The sequence below is a fragment of the Notolepis coatsorum genome, assembly GCF_963971535.1.
Source record: "Notolepis coatsorum genome assembly, chromosome: 1".
Lineage (NCBI taxonomy): Eukaryota > Metazoa > Chordata > Actinopteri > Aulopiformes > Paralepididae > Notolepis > Notolepis coatsorum.
The window spans coordinates 210,632,843-210,659,742 of NC_140165.1; positions in this window are offsets into that span (position 1 = coordinate 210,632,843).

Sequence of the window (26,900 nt, forward strand, 5' to 3'; positions counted from 1 at the left end):
CGAGCATTGTGGGACAAGGACCAGGGCTGGGACGACCCCATTCCTGCACACCTTGCATCCACCTGGAGAGAGTGGGAGATGGAGCTCCACTCACTCCCAGGCGTTAATATGCGCCGAAGCTACTTCCCACCCACGGTGAGGCCAGAGACATGTAAAATGGACTTACACGTCTTCAGTGACGCCTCAGAGGTCGCATACGGATCAGTAGCCTACTTGCGGGCCCAAGAAGAGGGGGGAGAGATCTACACAGCATTTGTCCTCGCCCGCTCGAGAATAGCCCCACGCAAGCAACAATCTATCCCACGCCTAGAGCTCTGCGCAGCCCTAGCCGGAGCGCACCTAGCCACGCTCATCCAACGTGAGCTCACCATACCGGTGTCTAGAACAATCCTGTGGTCAGATTCCACGACAGTACTCGCCTGGATCAAATCGGACTCATGCAAGTACAAAGTCTTCGTGGGAGTCAGAGTCACCGAGATTCAAGACTTAACCGAAGAGTTAACCGGAGAAACAGAGTGGCGCTACGTTGATACAAAACAGAACCCAGCTGACGTCATCACCCGGGGAATGCCCCTAGATGACCTCACCCGTCGCAATGTCTACAGTGACGGCCCAGTATTCCTAAAGCTCCCGGAAGGAGAGTGGCCCACGCCTATCCCGAGGGAAGCCAGTCAGGAGGAGGCTGAGAATAAGAAGCCTGTGTTCTGTGGATTGAGCACTGTTATCTCCGCAGACCCCAACATAGATGATTGCACTACCATAGAGAGTGCACAACAAAGGACATTCCTACTGCACTACCTACCGTCTCTACAGACCCGCCAGAAGTGGGTAAAGGAGAGAGACAATTTGACAGAAGGAACAGTCGTCATGATTATTGATCAATCACTGCCCAGAGCTATGTGGCCGGCCGGCCACGTAAGCAAAGTGATCACCGGTGCCGACGGCAAGGTCCGAGCAGCTGAAGTGCTTGTCCAGGGTCGCACTTACACCCGTCCCGTGGCGAGGCTCATAGAACTGCCCCGACTCCCAGACACAATCGATGATGACCATGACCCTATAACCCTATGACTTTGTGAAGTTGACTGACCCCTACAGCAAACCCTTATGTGTAAATAGACAACGCGATTAATCTGTCTCTGCTTAACTGATTAGGTCTGGGACCAATCAGGGGGTGGCTGTTGTGAAGGGCCAGATTAAACCGAATATATATATTTATATATATATATATTTAATTGTATTTGTATATTCTCTAATATTCCTTGATATCCCTTGTATATTCCTTGTACAATATGCATTGAATATCCATTCTAGCCTACTGAACATCCCATAATAGTCTCCATTCTACTATTGGTCGAGACCTTGGTGCCAGGCTGCCATACCCCCCAGACCCAGTTCAAACGTACCGCTCAACATGTACGAACAAGTCCTAGTTCCGCGTAGGAATCTGGCTACCGCACCACTAACGGTACTATTTGTTCATAGTGCGTATATATACTGCGCTACTAAAGTAGGACTTCCTTTTTAGTCCAGTTTCTTACCCTCCAATAGAGTGACAGACGTAAAGCCTCCCCGCGACGCCACGTGTGGGAGTAAGGCCAAGTTCGGCCTACCATCGGTATTGAGACATCGTGTATATTAATATTTGAATAGTCATATTTGGCACTATATCGTCGAGTTGGACATAGTCTATTAAGCTAATAATAGTCTATTCATATGTAGTGCTTCGTGCGGTGAGAATACTATCGTAGTCAGTACCCCATCGTTTCGGGCAGAGAACTGGCTGCTTATCCAGGGTGGCCGACCCCATGTGAGGCTGCACCCGAGGAGCCCCAGAGCCGACGAGCGAGTGGACCTGCATACCGGATTATTCTACCGACGACAGCCCGCCTTCCCAGGCACGGATTATGCTTTGTATACAGTGATTATTCTATGGATAAAGACCAACACTGCCGTGTGTTGGAAACCCCCCCCCGGAGAGGACGACAGGTGAGGAGACGCTCTACACGAAGAGGTCGCTTCACGTCTCTCCATCGTGGACCGGAGGAAGCCGGCCCACAGAGAGTCCAACTGCTTTCATCTGTGGATCGAGGATCGCTGAGGCACCGAGCCGCACAACCGTGGGTTCTCCCAGGATACCCTCGGCCAGACGGATACAGCCAGACTCTACCCCCCCCCCCCCTTCTCCAGTTGTCTTACAAGCGACCGGAATTCCCCCCTAGTGTATCCAGTTCTATAATCATTAAAGTATCATTGCTATTATTCCTTAAATATTCCAGGTTGTATATTTACCGCCTGCGCCACCAGAGATTGGACGTTCTCTATTGATATACCAACGAATACTCTTGCCATAAAAGTGCATACTAATTCCCATTCATAAATGTGATTGATTTGATTAAGTGCTTGCTCTACACACCATCGCTGTGTAGAAATAAAGACCTATTTCTAATTCGTACATTTGTGTTGGATCCGTTTCATCTACGTGACAGTGTTCATCATAATATATTTATGCCGAGTACTGGGTGGCCGAATATTAAGTACAAAGGTAGTGGTAGTAAGTATCATATCTAGTAATACAGTCAGGGAATTGTACCCCTCAGTTACAACTGTCTTTGATCAAATTCCGTTTTCGTGTGTTTTTATAACACTGAAGATTACCACCTTTTTATCAGACAGTCACTCACCCAGCGGTTGCCTTTTTGATTGTTTCACTGGGATAATATTTTGACCTAACATCTCCCACTGTGTGTTTTTCACACCGAAGATATTATCACATTGGATTGTATTTTGGACTTCGCTCTCGGTGTCTATTTTTGCACCGAAGATATTTTTCACTTGGGATTGTGTTTTGGAACATTGCTCACTGTGTGTGTTTACACGAAGATTAGTTCACTTGGATAACTTTTGTTTTTGGGTACAAGTCACCTCTCCTGTTCTCCTGCTCGTTCTACCTGCACCCTGTGTTGACTCGCTCCCTCTCTCTCTCTCTCGGTCCCGCATCACCTCGGAGATTCTGCCGAGAGAAGTCTGCAGAGCGGCTCTGACGTCAGCATCTGCTACCCCCTACTACCACCTCGGGAGAAGCTGCAGAGCAGCAGAACATTTCATTCCTTGCTTGTATTCCAGTCTTGTTTAGACTCTTCCTATTTCTGTGCTGTTTAATTAGTCTCAATAAACAAGCCCCTGTTTTTGGCAACTCTGAATCCTACTCTCTTGTGTCGTTGCGTTTGGGGTCGGTGTCAAACCATAACATTACGATCCAACCAAAATGACGACCCCAGCCGACACAGAGAGGGTCAGAACCGCACTTGCTAATCAAGTCGAGTTGACCGGGGATCACAGTCACCAACTAGAGAGGGCTGCGGTGCAGGATCTCAGGGAACAGGTCCTGCCTATTCAGGGGTCAATGGCCGCTCTGGCGGGACAACAGTCCGGTATTCTCGCTCAGCTTCACTCGCTGAGCGACACCGTTAATGCTCTACTTCCCTCACATCCTTCAGGAGCATTCACCGCAGCCCCAGCAGATCCCGCACCTCGGGAACCCCGTCTCTCCGTCCCACGGCTGTTCGACGGCAATCCCGAGGAGTGTGCCACATTCATCATGCAATGTGAGTTGGTTTTCCGTCATCAACCAAGCCGTTTTACTGCTCGAGGGTCCCAAGTGGCTTATATGACGAACTTGCTTTCAGGCCATGCTGCCCAGTGGGTCACTTCCTCCTGGGCAATGGATGCAGATTTTGTTTTCTCCTATCCAGACTTCATGGCGGAGCTCCGCAGAGTGTTCCACCATCCAGCCCGAGGTCTGGACCCCGGAGCCCGGTTGGGGACTTTCCGACAGGGGAGCGGCAGGGTGACGGACTATGTCCTGGAGTTTCGACTGGCGGCGGTGGGGAGTGGATGGAACGACCCTGCACTTCGCCTAACCTTCTTGAGGGGGCTCAGTGACGCAGTCCGGGACCAGCTCGCTACCCGGGAGTTGCCCGACTCCCTCGAGGACCTGTTTAGCCTCGTCATCCGCATCGACGGACGCCTCCTGGAGAGAAGGCACGAGAGGACCCGACTGTTACCGCCTGAGGTACCCCGGATTCCCCGGACGCATGATGTCACTCCTGGACGCCCTGTCCTCAACACTACTGGTGGTAGCAGGCCTCCCCGTTCGGTTCGCGAGGAGGAACCCATGCAGCTGGGACGCTCTCATCTGAGCCAGGCGGAGCGTGAGGCAAGGCTCAGGTCCGGTCTCTGCCTCTACTGCGGAGGTGCGGGACACCGAATCGCCGACTGCCCCACCCGGCCAAAAGATCAGGCTCGCCGAGACCCCGGGAGATCCTGGTGAGCCGTTTTTCCCATTCCCAGCGCCGCGCACCACCTGACCATCTGATGAGCGTCACCCTGGCCTGGGGGGACCAACGTGCCACGGTGGAGGCCCTCATCGACTCTGGGGCAGACGAGAATTTCCTCGACTTCGAGTTCGCTACCCGAGCCAACATTCCACTTGAGGACCTTGTGAGGCCCTTGGAGATCTTCTCGTTGGACCAACACCGCCTGGCCGACATCTCTCAACGCACCGGCCCAGTCGTGCTGACCATCGCTGGGAACCACGTCGAGAGAATCCAGTTCCTCATCACCCAATCCCCCCTTGTCCTGGTGGTCCTGGGTAGGCCCTGGCTCGCGCTGCACGAGCCCCACATCGCCTGGTCCTCCGGTACCATCAAGGGCTGGAGCTCCTCCTGTCACGCCCTGTGTCTGCAGGCGGCGTCCTGTCCCCCGCCCCGGAGGCTCGCTGGTGAGTTGCCTCCGGACCTCTCGTCCATACCTCCCGAGTACCACGACCTCTTGGAGGTTTTCAGTAAATCCAGGGCTCAGGCCCTTCCACCTCACCGCCCCTATGACTGCGCCATCGACCTCCGCCAAGGGGCTCCCCTTCCCGGCAGCCGCCTCTACAGTCTGACCGTTCCGGAGAAGAAAGCGATGGATCTCTACATCTCTGAGTCATTGGAAGCAGGACTCATTCGGCCTTCCTCCTCCCCGGTGGCGGCCGGTTTCTTCTTTGTTGGTAAGAAGGATGGGGACCTGCGACCCTGCATCGACTATCGTCAGCTCAACGAGATCACCATCAAGAACAAGTACCCTCTACCTCTCATGAGCTCCACCTTCGAGCCACTGACCCAGGCCTCGTTCTTCACCAAGCTGGACCTCCGGAGTGCCTACCATCTTGTCCGTATCCGTGAGGGCGATGAATGGAAGACCGCCTTCAAGACCCCCAGGGGCCACTACGAGTACCTAGTGATGCCGTTCGGCCTCACCAACGCCCCGGCGGTATTCCAGGCACTCATGAACGACGTCCTTCGTGACATGCTGGAGGTGTTCGTGGTGGTGTACCTGGACGACATTCTCATCTTCTCCAGGACCCTCGAGGAACACATCCAGCATGTCCGCCATGTGCTGGAGCGCCTCCTCCACAATCGGCTCTTCGTCAAGGCGGAGAAGTGCCGTTTCCACTCCGACTCTGTCGACTACCTGGGCTTCATCGTTGAGAAGGGCTTGACCCGAGCGGATCCTCGCAAGATCCAAGCTGTGGAGGATTGGCCTGAACCCACCACTCGGAAGGAGTTACAGAGTTTCCTCGGGTTCGCCAACTTCTACCGAAGGTTCATCCGGAACTACAGTCAAGTGGCGGAGCCACTTACCAAGCTGACCTCCCCCGCTCTGCCGTTCGACTGGTCCCCAGCGGCATGCGCTGCGTTCCGCTCCCTCAAGAAGAGGTTCACTTCCGCCCCTATCCTGCTCCACCCTGACCCCAAGAGACAGTTCATTGTGGAGGTGGACGCCTCGGATACTGGCCTGGGCGCTGTCCTATCCCAACGCTCTCTTTCGGACCAGAAGGTGCATCCTTGCGCCTTCTACTCGCGTCGCTTCCTCCCTGCCGAGAGGAACTACGACACCGGCAATCGGGAGCTGCTGGCGGTCGTGGCTGTGTTGGAGGAGTGGCGTCATTGGCTTGAGGGTGCCGAGGAGCCTTTTACCATCTGGACGGACCACAAGAACCTGACGTTCATCCGCGCTTCCAGGCGCCTCAACGGTCGGCAGGCGAGATGGGCCAGTTTCCTCAGTCGGTTCGACTTCTCGCTGACCTTCCGCCCCGGTTCCCGCAACACGAAGGCCGACTCCCTGTCCCGGTTACACTCCAAGGGGGCTCCACCCTCTGAGGACCCTACTCCCATCCTCCCGGAGGCCCGAGTGGTTGGAGCCATCACCTTGGGCATCGAGGGTGTGGTTAGGCGTGCCCTACGCTTCCAGCGTGCTCCTAGCAACGTCCCTATGTATCGTCTCTTCGTCCCCGACTCTGCCCGGTCCCGGGTACTGCTTTGGGGCCATACCAGCCGGTTCGCCTGCCACCCTGGCGTCCATCGCACGTTCTCCTTCCTGGCTCGTCGTTTCTGGTGGCCCACCATGCGGAACGACGTCAAGGAGTTCGTATTGGCCTGCGCGGTCTGTGCCCGCAGCAAGGCCTCTCACCAGGCACCCTCCGGGCTCTTGCAGCCACTTCCCGTTCCGAGCCGTCCGTGGTCACATGTGGCGCTGGACTTCGTCACAGGTCTGCCCTCCTCCCAGGGGAACACCTGCCTTCTGACCGTGGTGGATCGATTCAGCAAGGGGGTTCACCTCGTGGCCCTTTCCAAGCTTCCCTCGGCGGCCGAGACGGCGGACCTCCTGACTCACCACGTGTTCCGCCTTCATGGGTTTCCCCAGGACATCGTCTCTGACCGGGGGCCCCAGTTCACCTCCCAGGTATTTTTTAGGTTTTGCAAGGGATTGGGGGCAACGGTCAGTCTTTCCTCTGGTTATCATCCCCAGACTAACGGGCAGACGGAGAGGATGAACCAGAGCGTGGAGTCTGCTCTTCGGTGTGTGGCAGCCGAGAGACCGGCATCCTGGAGCCGTTTCCTTCCCTGGGTTGAATACTCCATCAATTCTATGGTCAGTTCCGCCACCGGCCTCTCACCCTTTGAGGTTTCCCTGGGCTACCAACCCCCTCTTTTCCCCGCACAGGAGGCGGAAGTGGCAGTTCCCTCCGTGCAGGTCCACCTCGACCGCTGCCGACGAGTTTGGGAGATCACCAGGACCGCGCTGCTCCGGACATCTGAGCGCGCCTGTCGTGGTGCCGACCGGCGCCGGGTTCCTGCGCCGACTTACCGCCCTGGGCAGAGGGTGTGGCTCTCCGCAAAGGACCTGCCGCTACGGTCCTCGGCCAAGAAACTCAACCCCCGTTTCGTCGGACCTTTCGAGGTCCTGAAGGTACTCAGTCCGGCGGCCCTGCGCCTGAAACTTCCTGCGTCCATGCACATCCACCCCGTGTTCCATGTCTCCCGGGTTAAGCCCGTCTCCCTCAGTCCCCTTATGCCTCCAGCTCCTGATCCTCCGCCTCCCGTGTTGGTGGATGGTCACCCCCAGTGGCAGGTCCGCCGGTTGATGGGCGTTCGTCGGTGGGGCCGGGGGTTCCAATACCTGGTGGACTGGGAGGGTTACGGCCCTGAGGAGCGTAGCTGGGTCTCCCGGCAGCTCATCGTGGATCCCAGCTTGATCACTGACTTCCATCGTGCCCATCCTGATGAGCCGGGTCGGCCTGGTCGCCGGGTGGCTCCCGTGGAGGAGGGGGTACTGTGAGGTTTCTGTCCTTGCTCACTTACTCGCTCTGTTCCTTTAAACCACCTCGCTCTGTTTTCCATTTGTTTCTGTTAATCATTTCATTCCCCATTCACACGCTTCTTCCCAGAGACGTCGCTGATTGGTTCTCTCCCGTCCACACGCTTTTCAATCACATCCCCCAGCTGTCACTGCTTGTCAATCAATCAATCCCGTATTATTTATACCCCGTTTCCCCACTCAAGTTTGTTGGATCGTTTTGATATTTTTCTGTTTGCATTCGCTGTTTCTGCTGCTGCTGTTGTTCCCTGTGCTTTACCTCCAGGATATCCAAGAAGCCTTCCTCTTGGACACCTTTTTCCCTTGGCGACGCGCTCGCTCCGCTGCTGTTCCAGCGCTCTTTACGCACAACGCCTGGGTGAGTTTTTAATGACTGTCTTTGATCAAATTCCGTTTTCGTGTGTTTTTATAACACTGAAGATTACCACCTTTTTATCAGACAGTCACTCACCCAGCGGTTGCCTTTTTGATTGTTTCACTGGGATAATATTTTGACCTAACATCTCCCACTGTGTGTTTTTCACACCGAAGATATTATCACATTGGATTGTATTTTGGACTTCGCTCTCGGTGTCTATTTTTGCACCGAAGATATTTTTCACTTGGGATTGTGTTTTGGAACATTGCTCACTGTGTGTGTTTACACGAAGATTAGTTCACTTGGATAACTTTTGTTTTTGGGTACAAGTCACCTCTCCTGTTTCTCGTTCTACCTGCACCCTGTGTTGACTCGCTCCCTCTCTCTCTCTCTCGGTCCCGCATCACCTCGGAGATTCTGCCAAGAGAAGTCTGCAGAGCGGCTCTGACGTCAGCATCTGCTACCCCCTACTACCACCTCGGGAGAAGCTGCAGAGCAGCAGTACATTTCATTCCTTGCTTGTATTCCAGTCTTGTTTAGACTCTTCCTATTTCTGTGCTGTTTAATTAGTCTCAATAAACAAGCCCCTGTTTTTGGCAACTCTGAATCCTACTCTCTTGTGTCGTTGCGTTTGGGGTCGGTGTCAAACCATAACAGAAAGTCCTGGGGAGCAACAGACAGGGAACAGCGACGGGAAAGACAGGCAGATGCAGGGAATATTCAAAACGATCCAACATCGATACTAGGGGAATCAGGGTATATAAAGCCACAGGGCGCTGATGACAAGCTGTGACAGCTGCGGGATGAAATTGATCATTGCTCCAGAAGCGTGTGGTGGGAAGAGCACCAATCAACACGGCATCTTACAGGAAAGAAGCGTGTGGCGGGGAATGCAATTAATTAACAAAATACCTTAAAGGAACGGAGCGAGTGGGTGGGGAGCGGACCAAACCTCACAAAACCTAGCAAAGTGCTGGCACTTCAGCTAAACACTGCACCGCTCAGAACTTGATCGCGGAAATTAATTCTGCCACTGGAGAGACCTATACATACCCATTGGAAATAAATAGTCATTTCAAAACATTTTATTCTTCTTTATACACCTCTGATTCCCCTAAAGACCCCTCTCTCATGGATAGTTTTTTTGCAGATTTGGATATACCAGTCATAGACAGTTACATGTTTCTAATGCATTCTTACCCCCTCTGTCTGCTTTACATTACTTTGATACAGGACCAAAAGAAGATTACGTGTAACGTGTCATTTTTGTGAACCTGTAGCTCAACAGTTAGATCAATGCACTAACACTGCTAAGGTTAAGGGAGAAATACTGTGGTTAAAGGAAAACTCCAACATTTGGGGAAATTAGCTTATTTGCCATCTACCCTGGAGTTAGACAAGAAGATACATACCTTTTTTATTCTCTGTGCATGCATTAGGAGTAGGAAGACACGCACCGTTAGCCTAGCTTAGTGTCAGTCACTGGAGGTAGGTTCCTCCATTAGCCTAGTTCCCAACGTATTCCTACTCCTACTGCATGCAGAGAAGAAAAAGGTATGTATCTTCTTGTCTAACTCCAGGGTAGATGGCAAATAAGCCAAAAACAGAACAGAACCCCTCAACAGAACCCCAAAAAATGTTGGAGTGTTCCTTTAAGGGTTACATTCCCACTGTGCACCATGCATGCAAAACAAAACAAACATTGATATCTTCAGGAAGGCTAAATCTTTATTGTGATTACTAGGGGTGTAAAGGTACACGTATCCGTACCGAACCGTTTCAGTGTGTACCGTACCGTACCATAACGGCTGTGTACTGAACGAATACAATGGTATGTTAACCACTAACGACCGCCCACCGGGGGCTGTTTTTTTTCACAATCTAATATATACAGGTTTCCATGATGCCAGTTACCCAGGTGGGGTATCTCCCAGGCCTTTCTGTGTGGAGTTTGCATGTTCTCCCCGTGCTTGCAAGGGTTTCCCCCCCGATAAGATAAACCCAATGGAAAAACATGCACAACAACAAGATCGCTAACGCTGTGGCGTCCTTGAGAAAGACGGACAGGAGCACTTGGATTGGTCCCCTGGCGCGGCTCACGTTGCGCCTGTCTGCTCCCGGCTGCCCTTGGGGGGGAAGGACGACGGGATGGGTTAATCGCAGAGACGAATCGCATACATGCATCGCATGCATGCCGATTAATGACCTCTGAACAGGTCCTAAATTATTATTATTATGTAATTCGATATATATATATATTGTATAAAAAAATATGCACACCCGAGCCGCTAGTGGTTGCCAAATTGCCGGTGGGCAAATCGTCCTCAAGAGGGCCCACATGTGGGCCGTTGCATGCTAAGAGGTAAAGCTTTTTTCTTTTCTTTTTTGGAATTTATTTCAGTTCCTCGTCGGAAAAGTATCTCCAAGTCCAGTCTGGGCGCAGAGAATAGATTAATTCAATGATTCTCCATTAATGCAGTATCTACAGCAGGGGTAGGCAATCCTAGGCACGCGTGCCTGAATAGGCACGCTGGGGCATTTTCATAGGCACAGGGGGCAGCAGTAAAAAAAATAAAAAAATAAAAAAGAAATTAGAATTCTTTTTTATTTTTATTTTTTTTTTGCTTTGAAATATAATAGTGAAATATTTTGCACTGTTGTCGCATTTATCTTGTTGAAATCCTCCCACAGGTTCTTTTTACTACCACATATTTAATTGAGACCCTTTATGTGAGGAATCCTGCACGCAGCCTAACGAGGGGGCGTGCCGTTTTCACCTTCACGCACCTGTTGGGAGTTTGCGATCAGCTCGGGAGAGTACTTGTATTGAAGACTCCCCTCCACTCCTTGTCGGGTCGTTCTTGTTGCTACCATCAACTGCCGCGTCTCCGGCGTGAGACGTCGTGCCAGCCTTCACCACCTGTCGCCGTTTGCCTGGAGTGGGACATCGCCTTCGCTCTCTAATACTCTACGGGAGGATTCCAGTGTTCCCACTCCAGACGTCGAGCCGGCTATTTCCCAGCTCCCTCTTCATGATCCCCGTTCCCCTTGGAACCCCTGTGTTCTACTGCCGCGTCTCCGGCGTGAGACGACGTGCCACCCGTCACCACCTGTCGCCGTTTGCCTGGAGTGGGACACCGCCTTCGCTCTCTAATACTCTACGGGAGGATTCCAGTGTTCCCACTCCAGACATCAAGCCGGCTACTTCCCAACTCCCTCTTCGTGGTCCTGGTTCCTGGGGGTGAGGCTCGCCATCGCTCCCTATTACTCCACGAGAGGATGGCGTGTTCTCATCCCGTTCCCCTCGGACCCCCTGTGTGCTGCATTGCCCGTGGGCAGCGTCTGGTCTGGAGGAAGAGGATTCCTTGGCAGAGCCGAGCCGCAGAGCCCTACTCGGTTGTAGGGACGAAGAGGATCCCCGTTACTTTTTCCCAGCCTGTTCGCCCGTTAAAGGCACAGTGCCGCCTTTTTTGTGTTCATGGACGTTTGATGTTTTTACCCCCTTAAAGGCTGAGTGCCGCTTTTTTTGTATTAAAGGGGCTATGTATTATAAATGTCATTTTTCAGTCTCTAGCATTGTATTATAGTAATAGGAGTTCGTATCAATGTGTTTTAGGGTCTAAATACCATATTGGCGGATTGCTCAGATTCAGCCCAGCCCCTTTCGTCGTCTAGTAAATCAGGTCATATATTTTTTGAACGGCCAATACGCGTCATATGGCCGCTGGGTAGCGCACAGTGATGCGATTGGCTCTGTGGTTGGAGCTAATGCCCGCCCCCATTCTACCTAGACTGACTGTACACAGCGAAACCATTTCCTCATACTCGAGAGGGAGAGAAAGGAAGAGAGAGGGAGAGAGATAGAGAGCACTTGGGGGGGGGGGGGGGGAGGGACCTGCAGCGCGCCACACACACGCAAACGGGAGATTGAAAGAAAGAAAAAAAAAACCCATTTCCTCATACTCGAGAGGGAGAGAAAGGAAGAGAGAGGGAGAGAGATAGAGAGCACTTGGGGGGGGGGGGGGGGGGGACCTGCAGCGCGCCACACACGCAAACGGGAGATTGAAAGAAAGAAAAAAAAAAACCACAAGCTGCCGGCGGACTGTCTTTTTTTTCTCTCTCTCTCTCTCTCTCTCTCCCACCCCCTCCCTCTCTCGCTCTCTCTCTCTCTCTCTCTCTCTCTTCCCCCCCCTCCCTCCCTCCCTCTACCAGTGCAGACTGTGTGGCACTGTCACTCAAAGTGCTTATGGGCGGAGCCAGGCCATAACAGCCTGATTTCTTGAGGCTGGAAAATGATGGTTTTGAGTACTTGATTAGAAATATAAAACAATGCATTTTTTTGAAAAAAAACTTACAAATGTCTTCAATAGACCAACAGGAATTGTGTAAAGTTGCCCAAATAGTGCTAGGAATAGCAATACATAGCCCCTTTAAATAAATAATGCCCTGTTTTTGGCTAACTCTCATACCTGTCTTGTGTTGTGCTATTGGGGTCGGTTTCAAACCATAACACTTTATTTGTTTATTATTTCAATTTAGCTGGAAATACATTGCTACATCATTCAGTAACATTTGCAGAGCCTTATAACAAAAACATTATTACGGTCACCATTGTGACCAGTGGGATTAATAAACAAATTTTATTATTTATTTTTCTATTTCATTGAACATTGCACATGTTAAAAGCCATTTTTTTACTCAAAATGTGAGTATTACCAAGTCAACTTGTGTTCTTAAAACAATGACAATAAACATAGTTTTATTAGGTTGAAATAATGTGGTTGTGTACTTATTTTTCTGTTAACTTATTATGGATTGAAAACTGAAAACCTTAATGCACAGTAACTGAACTCAATATTTTTAAGTTCTGGTAACTTATTATTATAATTTTTTTTTACAGTGATTATTTACACGATATACCTCACATTCACCCTCCATTCACATCCTGGTGTTCTCCTGGTGTTCTCCATTAGGCCTGTAGGTGGAGCTATGACAGCACACGTACAGTACACACACCGATGGTGTGTGATGTGTCCAAAAATGAATGGGCAAATGTGAGTGAAATGGTCGCACTGTATACTGCTGTTTGTCTGCATTGCATTCCCCCCCCCCCCCCCCCAAACTCAGATTTAGGGTTGATACAACCATCATAATAATATTGTTAATAATAACAATAACAATAATGATGTAATAATGTAAAAATTATCATTAAAAAGACCTGATTATGAGAAAGAAAGTGTAAGATGCATGGAATATTGTTGAGGCACACTAGTTACAACTATATTTCAAACAGGCACTCCATGTCAAAAAGGTTGCTGACCCCTGATCATCTACAGTATGTTTCTCTATAGAATGCATACCGTCACAGTGATATTCATGAAATTGTAAGATTGCTTGTAACTTCTTGGTGCTGAGCAAAATAATAAAGGCAGAGTGAAGACCAAATCTCTCGTAGACGAGAATGATCGCTCTCTCTCTCTCTAATTTATCTCTCTCCTTCTATGTCTCTCTCTCCTCTATATCTATACAGTATCTCTCAGTCTATAGCAATATATCTCCCTTTCTCTGTCTCTCTCTCAGTCGGAGTGCACTCAGTGCAACGTCAATCATCTGCGGCCATTACCTCTCTTTCTCACCTAAGATCATTGCGCCGCATTATATTCACCACTTTACACAAGACGGCAAGGCCATCAAGATTGTGTCACTCTCGACTACGCAAACCCACCTTTCCCCCGCCCCCCCCCCCCCCCCCCCCCCCCCCCCCGAATGGGAAATCCTTCTACCCAGTCATCCACGTTTAAGTTAGACAAGTCGCCCTCGCCCTCTCCGTGTCCTTTGCTCGTGGAGTTAACAAGGAGCGTTGGGGCGTAACCGGCGCTCGAGATTCTCTTTACGTAACGCGATTTCACAGTTCATTACGGTCGGACGACCACTCCCCTCGGCTGGTCCGCGTAATGACGCCTGCTGAGCATCACGAGTCGCGTTCACAGCACAGGCTCGGATCAACAAATGATGTTGTATCAGCCAGGTTGTTTACATTGAGGCTTGTGTGTAATAAACTACAGTATGAACTCTGACGTGTAACTTTTGCCCAAATATTCAGGAGGCATTTTTAGATTGCGGACATCTCGCAACTGTAATGGAATAACAGGTGCTCATGATTAAAGGACAGCTGCATATTTGCCTACATTAGTCTGTGAAAAAGAGGGATATTGTCTGGGGCTTCAAAGTTTTAGTCTTAAAATTATAAATATTTCGGGTCGTCTGGGTCTATGCACAATTGTCAGTGTTGGTGAGAATACTTTGTATGTCAGGAAAAGGCTGATTCACTCTCTTACTGTATGTGAAATAAACATGGCTTTAATAGAATATGCAAATGTTGGCGGCCGGGTAGTGCAGCGGACTAAGCGTCTGTCTACCACCACAGAGACAGTGGGATCGAATCCAGCTGTGGTGCTTCCGGATTGGCTGACCGTCCATACAGACCAGGCTGCAGAAACAAATTAGTGGGGGGGCATAAAATGTTCTCAGGGGGGCACAATGGTTTTTCAACACAGGTTCGTTCCCTTTTATACGTTTCAGCTGGGACAACGGCGCTGTGGCTTGCTTGGCGCTGCCCACGGTGCTGAACTAAACAGCAGAGAGGCCATTGAAAAATCAAATTTATCTCTATCTTAAGAACATTCACTTGTACAAAAACAGACTGAACGGATATATATAACAGACCTGCTGGGGCAGCGGACTGAGAGCAGGGGACACAAACAGGCTGGATAAGATGGTCAGGAAGGCCAGTAGCGTGGTTGGGGTGGAGCTGGACTCTAGCGAGGGTGGCGGAGAGGAGGAACCGTGCTAAGCTCCAGGCCATCAGGGAAAACCCCTCCCACCCACTATACACAGACTTGGCTGACAGGAGAAGCATGTTATAGGCTCACACTACCTAAATGCAGCACTGAACGGCACAGGAAGTCCTTCATTCCGACAGCCATCAATGCATCAATGCATCACTGTGCCTCACTGCATCACTGAGCACAGAGTGACAGTTACCATCTTCCTGGACTCTTACTTTTTAAACAGCACTGTGCAATATTACACCTACTGTAGACTTCAGTATATTTTTACTGTATTTATTTACTGTATCTTTTATTCTATTTTTATTCTATTTCATTTTATTCTATTCTTAGGCCATTTGTTTTGTTATTCTTATTCGTGACTTGTTCTGTCTAAATGTTTAATGTTGAGTGATTTGCAGTGTCAAATTTCCCTCAGGATAATACATTTCTATTCTATTCTATTCTATATCTTTGAAAAGTCTCCATTTATTCAACACTTCTGAATTCACTGACAAACTGAACTGAACTAAGAAAAATAAGGTGCATAAAAAAGCAAACAAAATTCCTCCACAGGCTACTCACCATCATTAGTAGAGCGGCAATCGGCGTTTGGGGACAGAGTGAAATCTTTTTAAAACACTTCCCCTCCACTCATTCTTAACTTAACTTTTTTGTTAAGTCCTTCTCAAATGCCAACTGAATTAAATTGGCCTTGCGTCGATGAAGCCATACTAAGGCGATGTTCTGTAAAGACGTTCTTGAGGGTAGAAAACGAATTATCACAGAGTGCCGTGCTAGCTTCAGTAGTGTTGTTGTTGACATCAGTGCCCACTAGGGCTGTCCCCCACTAAGGATTTGGATAGTCGACTTTGATTGACAAAAAAAATAAAGTTTTTTTTTTACCAGGGTGGGCACAGCTGACTCAGTGGGCGGGCCCGTCCCCCTAATGCCCGCCCATGGCGCCGGGTCTGCATCCATACGAACACAATTGGCAGTGTTAGAGGGTAGGAAACCCGGCGAGGGTGGGTTCTGGTCGTTGTAAACAGCGACTCCTACAGTTCGGTCGGGGCGCCTGCACAGCAAGGGAAGGATCTAAGAGAGATAGTGTGACCTTCCACACGTTACACTCTCCCAGTGAGAGTCCGCGCTGCCAGGTGAAAAGAAGCGGTGGGCTGGGTACACATGTGTCGGAGGAAGCATGTGATAGTCTCCGTCCTCCCGGACCGACGGTAGGGGGTAGAGTGCGCAACGACCAGGAAGGGGATTGGGAATTGGCATAAACGACTAACATTGGGATGGGAGAAAAACGGAAAAAAGGAGGAAAAAGATAATAATACAAAAAAAAAATGCAAATGTTGACTGTATAATGCATGTTCGTGTTTTGGCTGAGAGCAAGTCTGGCAGTTCACAATGGTAAACTAATTGATGCTTAATGCATAGCATTTGTGTAATTAACCTCAATGACATGTGTTCACTATCACAGCATCATTAATACAGAGATTTAATGAATTCAGGCACACAGGTATGCTAACCTTCAATTAAATGTATCTTCAATTAAAAGATACTCACTGCCTGCGCTGTAATCATAAGACATGGGGGGCACGATAACTGATCAAAGGGAAGTATTCTTTCAATTTCCCTTTCCAGCGGAATACAAAATGCAATGTGTGTGTTTGTGAATACCTTTGCATAATTAAATGTGTATACTTTTATGGCAGCAGGAGTGAACGTGTTTGTAAATGTGTGTGTGTATGTGTGAGTGGTGTGCGTAAGTGAGCATTTGCATGCATAAATATGTGTGTATGTGGTTGTAATTTGTTTGAGTGGGAATTGTGTGAGAGAGAGAGAGAAAGAGAGAGAGAGAGAGAGAGAGAGAGAGAGAGAGAGAGAGAGAGAGAGAGAGAGAGAGAGAGAGAGAGAGAGAGAGAGAGAGAGAGAGAGAGAGAGAGTATTTGTGTATCTGATGTAGTCTCTTTAAATGTCACTTCCCCACCTACTGTTGGTGGAATCCAGATAATACACAGCAGGTCTCCAGATCAAATGAAACCATTGAGAAAACACGGAACCAGTTAATTCTCCTGCATTAACCCTTCGGCCTCTTGGTATTTCCCTGTGCTCTGAACGAGATGACACCCACACTGTGCCTATCTCAAGAGGTTTGACCTCTACAGCCTCCACCGGCACCTATGTACACCCATCCACCCACCCACACACATGCACCAGGGTTCCCGCTAGAAGGAATTGGTACCGGTCCACATGTCTGGGAATATTTCAATTACTTACTTACTTACTTACTTACTTACTTACTTACTTACTTACTTACTTACTTACTTACTTACTTACTTACTTACTTACTTACTTACTTACTTACTTACTTACTTACTTACTTACTTACTTACTTACTTACTTACTTACTTACTTACTTACTTACTTACTTACTTACTTACTTACGCCTACTACCCCTTCTGGGGCATAGGCCGTCAACAAGCGATCTCCAGGCATCTCTGTCTTGAGCTGTTCTCTCCAGTTGGTTCCAGGTAATCTTCATGGTCTTGGTGTCTGCCTCCAGGGCCCTCATTTATCAATAATGCGTAAGTGTTCTATTTTTGGAATTCATAATGTCTCTCCGCACAGAAAAATAGGGATTTATCAAACGTGCGTGCACAGGTCATACGCACACTCCATGTTGATAAATACCAATTGTTCTTACCATCTATGCTCGTGCACGATTCTAAGCATTTACATACCGGACCGCCCCTAATTAACCATATATGGTAATGAAACACCCCCATGGGAACATGCCTGTTTGTGGAATGCGGCTAAGCGAACTATTATGAGAAACTTCACTGAGAGCGAGATTGATCACGGAGGTCATCTAATGAACAAATTGAAGGTAGAAAGCATTTCGTTGTGAACAATCTTATTTGGAAACATGACACAAAATAAATAGTATTTCGCTTTTTATTTTAAACTATATGTAATTGTATGATTTTAAATATTTGTGTGCCGAGAACCAAGGGTGTTGACTGACGCAGTCCTACAGAACAAGCACCTTGACAGAAATAAATGACAAGCTGACCCGACATTTGCACTGTAATAACTGAAATGAACAAGTCAAATTGCTGCCCTTGCAACCCAATGGAGAATAAAAACTCTTAACCACATGAGTCATTGTGATAATAAATAAACAGGTTTTTTTGTTAGGTTAGATTAAGGCAAACTAGTATGATGCTCCTCAACATGGCTTGCTAGCCCAAACTAGTCTGATGCTCCTCAACATGGCTTGCTAGCCCAAACTAGTCTGAGGCTCTGCAACATGGCTTGCTAGCCCAACTAGTCTGATGCACCAGCTTGCTAGCCCAACTAGTTTGATGCACCAGCTTTCTAGCCCAACTAGTCTGATGCACCAGCTTGCTAGCCCAACTAGTCTGATGCACCAGCTTGCTAGCCCAACTAGTCTGATGCACCAGCTTGCTAGCCCAAGTAGTCTGATGCTCCAGCTTGCTAGCCCAACTAGTCTGATGCACCAGCTTGCGGGCAACTGGGGAACCAACACGCTGAATGCTTGCTTGGCATGTTTCTCGTGGCTAGGGCTGCAACGAAGAGTCAAATGAAATTTTGTCGACTTGAATATTCATGACCAATGCATTGTATCGTTACTTACTTCAGTGGTGTTGCGTGGGTAAAATGACTGAGGATGCCAAGTCAGAATGTTTCTTTTTTCTTTTTTTACAATGTTTTGATAATGCGCCTTATTAGATCTACAACCCGTTGCAATAATGGAACCATTATGCTACAGTATAAGGCCGATAGCGGCATCGTTCCACTAACAGAGCTCAAAGTGTTACAAAAGAAAGTGTTACAAAGTGACAGAATAAATTGAACCACATCGTCTATGTTTGGATTCATTCAACTGGACTCCACGTATCATATTCCATGTAACAACAAACGTTACATGACAGTCAGTGTAACTCTTGTCGGTTCGACAAATAATGCAGATGTTCAGGTTGAGCTCACATGCATTTACTGGGCAACAACCTCTTCAAATCACAGAACAGCCTGCCTTACAAAATGCTTTAAACAAACGTATTGTTACCAAAAAGCATTACAATAACAGCGTTGTGATCCTATAGTATGAATTAGTTCCCATTACGGTTTAACACATGCAATACAATGATAGCTTTCCTACACTGTAAACCCGAATAAGTTTCCAGAACTTAAAAAAATTGAGGCCATACCATGCCTCAATTTTTTTAAGTTGATAAACTCAAATGTTTTCAGTTGGCTAAGACTTACAATTCTCAGTTAAGGCAACTCAAATATGGTCTGTTACTGTGACTTAAGGTTCTCAGTTAAGTCAAATCAAATATGGTCAGTTACTCTGACTTACAGTTCTCAAGTGGAGTCAACTCAAATATGTTCAGTTACTGTGACTTACAGTTCTCAGTTAAGGCAGTTCAAATATGTTCAGTTACTGTGACTTAAGGTTCTCAAGTGGTGTCAACTCAAATATGTTCAGTTACTGTGACTTACAGTTCTCAGTTAAGGCAATGCAAATATATTCAGTTACTGTGACTTAAGGTTCTCAAGTGGTGTCAACTCAAATATGTTCAGTTACTGTGACTTACAGTTCTCAGTTAAGGCAGTTCAAATATGTTCAGTTACTGTGACTTAAGGTTCTCAAGTGGTGTCAACTCAAATATGTTCAGTTACTGTGACTTACAGTTCTCAGTTAAGGCAGTTCAAATATGTTCAGTTACTGTGACTTAAGGTTCTCAAGTGGTGTCAACTCAAATATGTTCAGTTACTGTGACTTACAGTTCTCAGTTAAGGCAATGCAAATATATTCAGTTACTGTGACTTAAGGTTCTCAAGTGGTGTCAACTCAAATATGTTCAGTTACTTTGACTTACAGTTCTCAGTTAAGGCAATGCAAATATATTCAGCTACTGTGACTTAAGGTTCTCAAGTGGTGTCAACTCAAATATGTTCAGTTACTGTGACTTACAGTTCTCAGTTAAGGCAGTTCAAATATGTTCAGTTACTGTGACTTAAGGTTCTCAAGTGGTGTCAACTCAAATATGTTCAGCTACTGTGACTTACAGTTCTCAGTTAAGGCAATTCAAATATATTCAGTTACTGTGACTTAAGGTTCTCAAGTGGTGTCAACTGAAATATGTTCAGTTACTGTGACTTACAGTTCTCAGTTAAGGCAGTTCAAATATGTTCAGTTACTGTGACTTAAGGTTCTCAAGTGGAGGCAACTCAAATATGTTCAGTTACTGTGACTTAAGGTTCAACCTTAAATCCATGTGATTAAGTTAACAGAACTCAACGACATTGAGGCCATCCCATGCCTAATTTTTTTAAAGTTAATCAACTAACATTTTTAAGTTAATCAACTCAAATATTTGCAGTTACTATAACTTAAGGTTCAGTTTTAAAATCCATGTGAAAAAGTTAACAGAAAAATAACTACACAAGCACATTATATCAACTTCAAACAACTCTTTTATTTTTTTCTATTCAAAGAGTATAAAAGAGTATACATATATAATCTGTAGGCAATGTACAATAACACTGTAAACACAGTACACTGTTTTTGGACTATATATGTTAACAATACCGACCAGGTATTAGTGCCTTGCAAAGTGCAGATATGAAGTTTTCCCCTTTTTTTGTATGCATTTAGGAGGTTTTGTTCTTCATCGAAACTATTTATCTTACAAAAACATTGTGTTACAACTTCAAACTCTTTATATTTATTTCTATTCAAAGAGTATACATCTATTTATCTTACAAAAACATTGTGTTGCCCTCTCCAACATTATGGCAATGTTAAAATTGAAAATATATATATATAGAAAATATATATAGAAAATAAATACATGCATGTTATAACATGTACATACAATGTAATGTATATTACACATTTAATCCCTCTGGTCACAATAGTGTAATAATGTTTGTTATAAGGCTCTGAAAATGTTACTGAATGATGTATCAATGTATTTCCAGCAAATATTGAAATAATAAAGGGTCTCAATATGTGCAGTGCACATGACCAGAGCCGTTTACATCCTGGCTGAATTACTCAAATGTGTATAGTGTGGTCATAGAATGAGCAAACATGTTGACGGCAACTATTGTGACCGTTGGGATAACACAGTGTATCTATGTACAGTACAGAATAAAATGTATAGATTATCTGAAAATTGTCAATCCGCTTGGCACATGTAAAATTCACAAACGTTGTGCTGTATATTGGGTCCTGCCAATGTGGAACCAAAATACCAATCCACATTACATGCTATACAGCTGGCAATACTGTTAATAGTGCACATACCTACATATGGAAATGCAGCTGCATGTATTTGCTCCATGATGTATCATGGAACAAGATGGTGTTTTCATTGAAAGAGTTAGTCAGAATGTCAGAGGCACCATCCGTCATTTAGAGCAGGCTATGTTTGCAGAATGATAACTAGAACACTACAGTACTCTGTACTAAGAACACTATACAGTACACTAACTATACTGCCCTGTCAAGGCAGACCGCAGTAACTTCCAAACAGTGAAACTGAGAAAAATGGCTTTAAAGTTTTTTGACTTGCCATCCAAAATGTGTTATAGGTAGATAGATGATAGTACCCAGATTTAACATGTATTAATGAAGTAATCTTTAGGCATACAAAAATATGACGTAGTTATTTTAATTAACCCCAAAAAAGCAGATACTGCACTCTGCTGCACGATTTCCTTAAATAATTATACAGGTAATGTACAGGCAAAGTGCAGTAACTTCAAATGCAATGTTGTTTTCCCTCCAGCTTTCATAACTTCACCGAGCCATTTTATTTGGATCATCATCATTCCAATATATTCAGGTATTAAATTTCATTTTCAAAATGGCTAGGTTAAGTTATGAAAGCTGGAGGGAAAACAACATTGTATTTGAAGTTACTGCACTTTGCCTGTACATTACCTGTATAATTATTTAAGGAAATCGTGCAGCAGAGTGCAATATCTGCTTTTTTGGGGTTAATTAAAATAATTGTGTCATATTTTTGTATGCCTAAAGATTACTTCATTAATACATGTTAAATCTGGGTACTATCATCTATTTACCTATAACACATTTTGGATGGCAAGTCAAAACACTTTAAAGCCATTTTTCACTGTTTGGAAGTTACTGCGGTCTGCCTGGGTTTTGAGTGTGATTTTGTAGTTACTGCAGTTTTTAAAACCCCATATCTCCAAAACTGAGCGACATTAACATCTGAAACTTGGTCACAAGATAAAACATTTATTGACAAGGTCAATTTCACTCATAACTAAATTTTTACTTTTTTCAAGTTACTGCGGTTAGCCCTTGACAGGGCAGTATACTACTGCCTACAAGGTCTCAAGGATACAGTCCCACTCTCAGCATACAAGATCGATGGTCTGCTGCTGCTGACTCCCAAGCGATTCATTCAAGTGAAACGGAACTGAGTCCAGCTAATGGTGAATAGTTATTTTATTAATCAATTATTGTGTCTTTATTCACTCTAGTTGTGTAATTGACCAGTTCATATTCTGTATAAGTTCATATTCTGTATATGTTAATAATAACGCTTCTGTGTTGCGTTTATGGCTCCTGGTATATCGCCTTGTACTCTGTACTGAGAACACTAACTCTACCACTGCCTACAAGCAATGGAAGCAGTCAGAGCAGAGTGGCATTTATGCCCATTGCCTCCTATTGTTCCTCGAGAAACAAACGTTTGGGACTTGGATGTTGCCTTTGAGATTCTGATAAACTCTTTCAACTCTAAAACTTACTTGGATGAAATTACAATAATGCCAGCTATAGACGGTTAAGAAAATTCGAACTGTAAAACTCTCAAATGTAAACATATTACATAAAAAATAAAGAACAAGGTACATTGAGTAGTTTGGACCTATTGGCTGAACATCTGCAAAGTAGTACAGCAACTTTTGAAGGTATTATTTTGACATGACAAGACATTTCAGATGAGTTTCTATAGACACACTTTTGAGGTGTTGGTAAGTGCTTTGGGGTAGTGCATAGATTAGTCCAAACATTACAGGAAGGAATCACCAAATCTGGGGAAGCTGATCATGATATGACTTTCAATGACAATAGAGATTGTCACAGGCTGGTAGTGAACTGGACTTGTGTCATGATCACTGATTACAGTAAGGAATAGAAACTCATCTGAAAGAAGGATGTGGGGTGAGGTATTAATTTCCTTGTCATGTCAAAATAATACCTTCAAAAGTTTAATGCAAGAGCGGTCAGGTGACGTAGCGGAGATTGCGTTCGTCACCAACGCTGGAGACACTGGATTCGCGTGTTCGAATCCAACTCCCTGCGTTGTCACCAGCTTGGCTGGCCGTTCACACTAATACAATTCGGCAGTATTAGGGGGTGGGGAAGCTGGCGGGTGGGAATCTGGCGTTGTGGACAGCGACGCCTACAGGTCAGGTCTCGGCGCTTGCTAAGCGGGGCAGGACTTGGTGGAGATAGCGTGCCCTCCCACGCGTTACACTTCACCAATGAGAGCCCTCGCTGCCAACTGAAAAGACGTCACTGGCTGTCGGCCCATGTCTCGGGGGAAGCGTGCGATCGACTCGGGACGCCCTTATACCGACTCGTAGGAGAACATGCATACAGCACCAGGTAGGGGAGGGGGGGGGGGGGGGGGGGATTGGCACAACGACTAATTGGGACGGGGAGAAAATCCATTGAAAAATCAGAAGAAAAAAAAATTATTGCATCATCAAGTCATTCTTGAGAGTCTGCAACCTGGGCGACAGTTTACCAGCTTCTAGACCTAGTAAAATCTTCTGAATGAATTCAAAAGTGTTGGTAAGTCCCTTGGGGTAGCTGAGGTGTAGTGCATAGATTAGTCCAAACATTACCAGGAAGGAATCACCAATCAGAGATTGTCACAGGCTGGTAGTGAACTGGACTTGTGTCATGCATGGTCACTGATGACAGTAAGGAGGGCCACTGCAACACCCTGAAGCTCTGGCTCATCAGACGTGTCCTGAAGGAATGAAAGAGACATAATAATCACAAATAAATCCATGGTTTCTACAAAGTGCAGCACAAAGCTAAGTATATGGAGTTGTGTTTGTAAGTTGTTTATATTTTAGTTAGAACAATTTTTTTGGTGAGAAGGTTATTTTTATTTAACCAGGTTAGTCCCATCGAGATCAAATATCTCTTTCACAAGGGAGACCTGGAAGGAAGGAAGACTGATACTTAGCATTTTGATTAACTGTTCACTTAATATACAGTTGTACTGTAAATAATTTTTACTCGGACTCACTGTGCAGGTTTTGAAAAATCCAGTGACTTCCTCATGCAGATACACAGGCAGGGCATGGAGAACAGTGGTACGCCTGGTGTGAACATCATGGATTTCCTATTAAGATGTAAGATTAAGAAGAAGAAAAAGAATTGTATTATATGGAAATGTTTACTGAACAAAGCGGATTTTAAACAGTCCAATCAGATATGTCCACAAATAACATGTTCACATCTTTAATGCAATCAGAAAAATGGCAAACACAATGGTGGACTAATTGTAAAATTCAAAAGCTCATTTGAATCATTGAACCTGTTCAATGTTACAGAGGTTCGACCTATGACATGTATAATAATCTATTCACCTGTTCATCGTGGATTTTTAAAATGTGAGCCAAAGCATCTGCTGTGTTCCCAGTTTTGGACGCCTTCTGTCTGAATAACGTCATCAGTCGAGGAAGATGGCGGTCAAGCTCAGCGTAGAATGTGTTGGGCAGGTTCTGGTTGGTAATCAGCTGGAACTCTGCATACACCTATATTTAAAAACAGCAGGACAATATAGTATATCAACATCAATTAGTCACTTCAACTTGGTGGATCTCTTACTTTGTTTGGTTTGGGCTTCAGAGCATGACGGCGGGATTTCTGGTCAACCATGTCATTACATGCTTTGCGGAATCGGTCGCTGATGACTAGCTCGCGGGGGCGCACAGAACACACACGCAGATGCGCCGCTAGAGTATATAAACCAGGCTTAAGAAACACAAGTTTCACTTTAAAACACACAGAATGTGCCAAATGTTAACACAGGAAAGAGAGAGCTGATCTATATTACCTCAGACTCCATTTTGAGAGCAGGCCAGAGGTCCATGAGCTCTTTCACTGGTGGGCTGGACTTCACTATGGTCTGTCGGCGCAGGGCAAATGTGGTCTGCATCAGCTTTCTAATGAGGGGCAGGTTCTTCTCAGTCTTCTTGACTTCTTCAGCAATTGTCTGCCTCAACTGCTCAAGCCTCAAGGAATCCTCTCCTTGGGGATAGTTGGGTAGGAAGTTTACTTCTGCTCGCTTGGGTCTTATAATAATAATAATTTAGGACCTGCTCCGAGGTCATCATTTGGCACACATGCGAACCATGCATACAATGCGTATCTGCGATTAACCCATCCCGTCGTTGGGATCTTTTAATCTTTTAATGTTGGAATGTGAAGGTTCGCCATCAGGATTGCTTCTACCTCTTTTTCCAGCATTTACAGTGACCTCCTCACATCCTGCCCGTCTCAGCTTGTTCCTGAAATTGCCCATCTTGAATTTGATGCTGTTCTTCCATCCATTGCAGCCGGTCTCAGATCCTGCTTCCTTCAAGCAGGGATGTTTGGCGACAAGAGCCGCAGAAGCCACTGCTATCTCTTTATCACTTGGATAAGCCTTGAAAGCATACATTGTAGATGCAAGCTTTTCTAAGATGTCGTGCTTTAGGTCTCTTGTCAACTTAAGGTGTCTCTTGTTCTTCTCAAATTCGTTGTTTCCGTCTCTAAGTTTCAGCTCAACATCGAATGCAAATGAAGGAACTGGAAAAGGACCTGGAGGCCATCTGCTTAGACGTTATGGAGATGACATATCTGAAAGTATATCAGTAGATGCGAGAGAGCTGGAGTCGAGCGAAAGTGAAATGTGCACAACAGCTTTTTGTGGCAATTCCGTAATGTCATCAAGGGAAGTAAGTTTCCCATCAAAGTCTGGATCTTCATACAGCAAACTGAAGTCAAGGTCTATTTCCAACTGTTCTTTTATAATCGTGATCAGTGCATCAACAGAGGCGGGTCGTGAACTGAGTTTTAATTTTCTAGCCCGGTCTGTCTCAACAACACGAAGGATCATGGGTTGTGGGGAGGCAGCTGCCATTGTGCTATGGAAACTTGAATGAATCGCTTGGGAGTCAGCAGCAGCAGCAGACCATCGATCTTGTATGCTGAGTGGGACTGTATCGTTGTGACCAGACTGCAGGTAGATGGACAGTGGACAGATGTGGTCCGGTCGACAGACAGCAGCTCAAGGACCTAAGGAGTAGTCATAAACACAACACAGAAAGCGTCATTATTAACATATACAGAATATGAACTTATACAGAATATAAACTGGTCAATTACACAACGAGTGAATAAAGACACAATAATCGATTAATAAAATAACTATTCACCTTCCGTTTCACTTGAATGAATCGCTTGGGAGTCAGCAGCAGCAGCAGACCATCGATCATATATGCTGAGTGGGACTGTATCATTGAGACCAGACTGTAGGTAGATGGACATATGTGGTTGTGTGGTTGACAGCTCATAGGACCTAAGATGTTCTATATACCAGGAGTCATAGTCTCGACACAGAAAAGAAACCTCGTTATTCACAAGGTAGATCTGTTCTATTTGGCTAAATGTAGACAGTCCACCACTGACTCTGACGGAGAGAAACATTCCACAGACATAGTCTGTGCCATCAATGGTTACCTTTGATGTCTGGTAGATTGTGTCACTAACTGTGTGTCCTCTAATGTGTACCTGAGCTACTGCTGGTAGAGATGAAACCAGAACAGAGTCAACCCTGGATGCCTGGGTTTTTGGCTTGAAATATGATGGTGAAGCAAGATGATATGACATCATGTGTTGGTGTCTGATTGCCATCGTCTTCAAGATATTT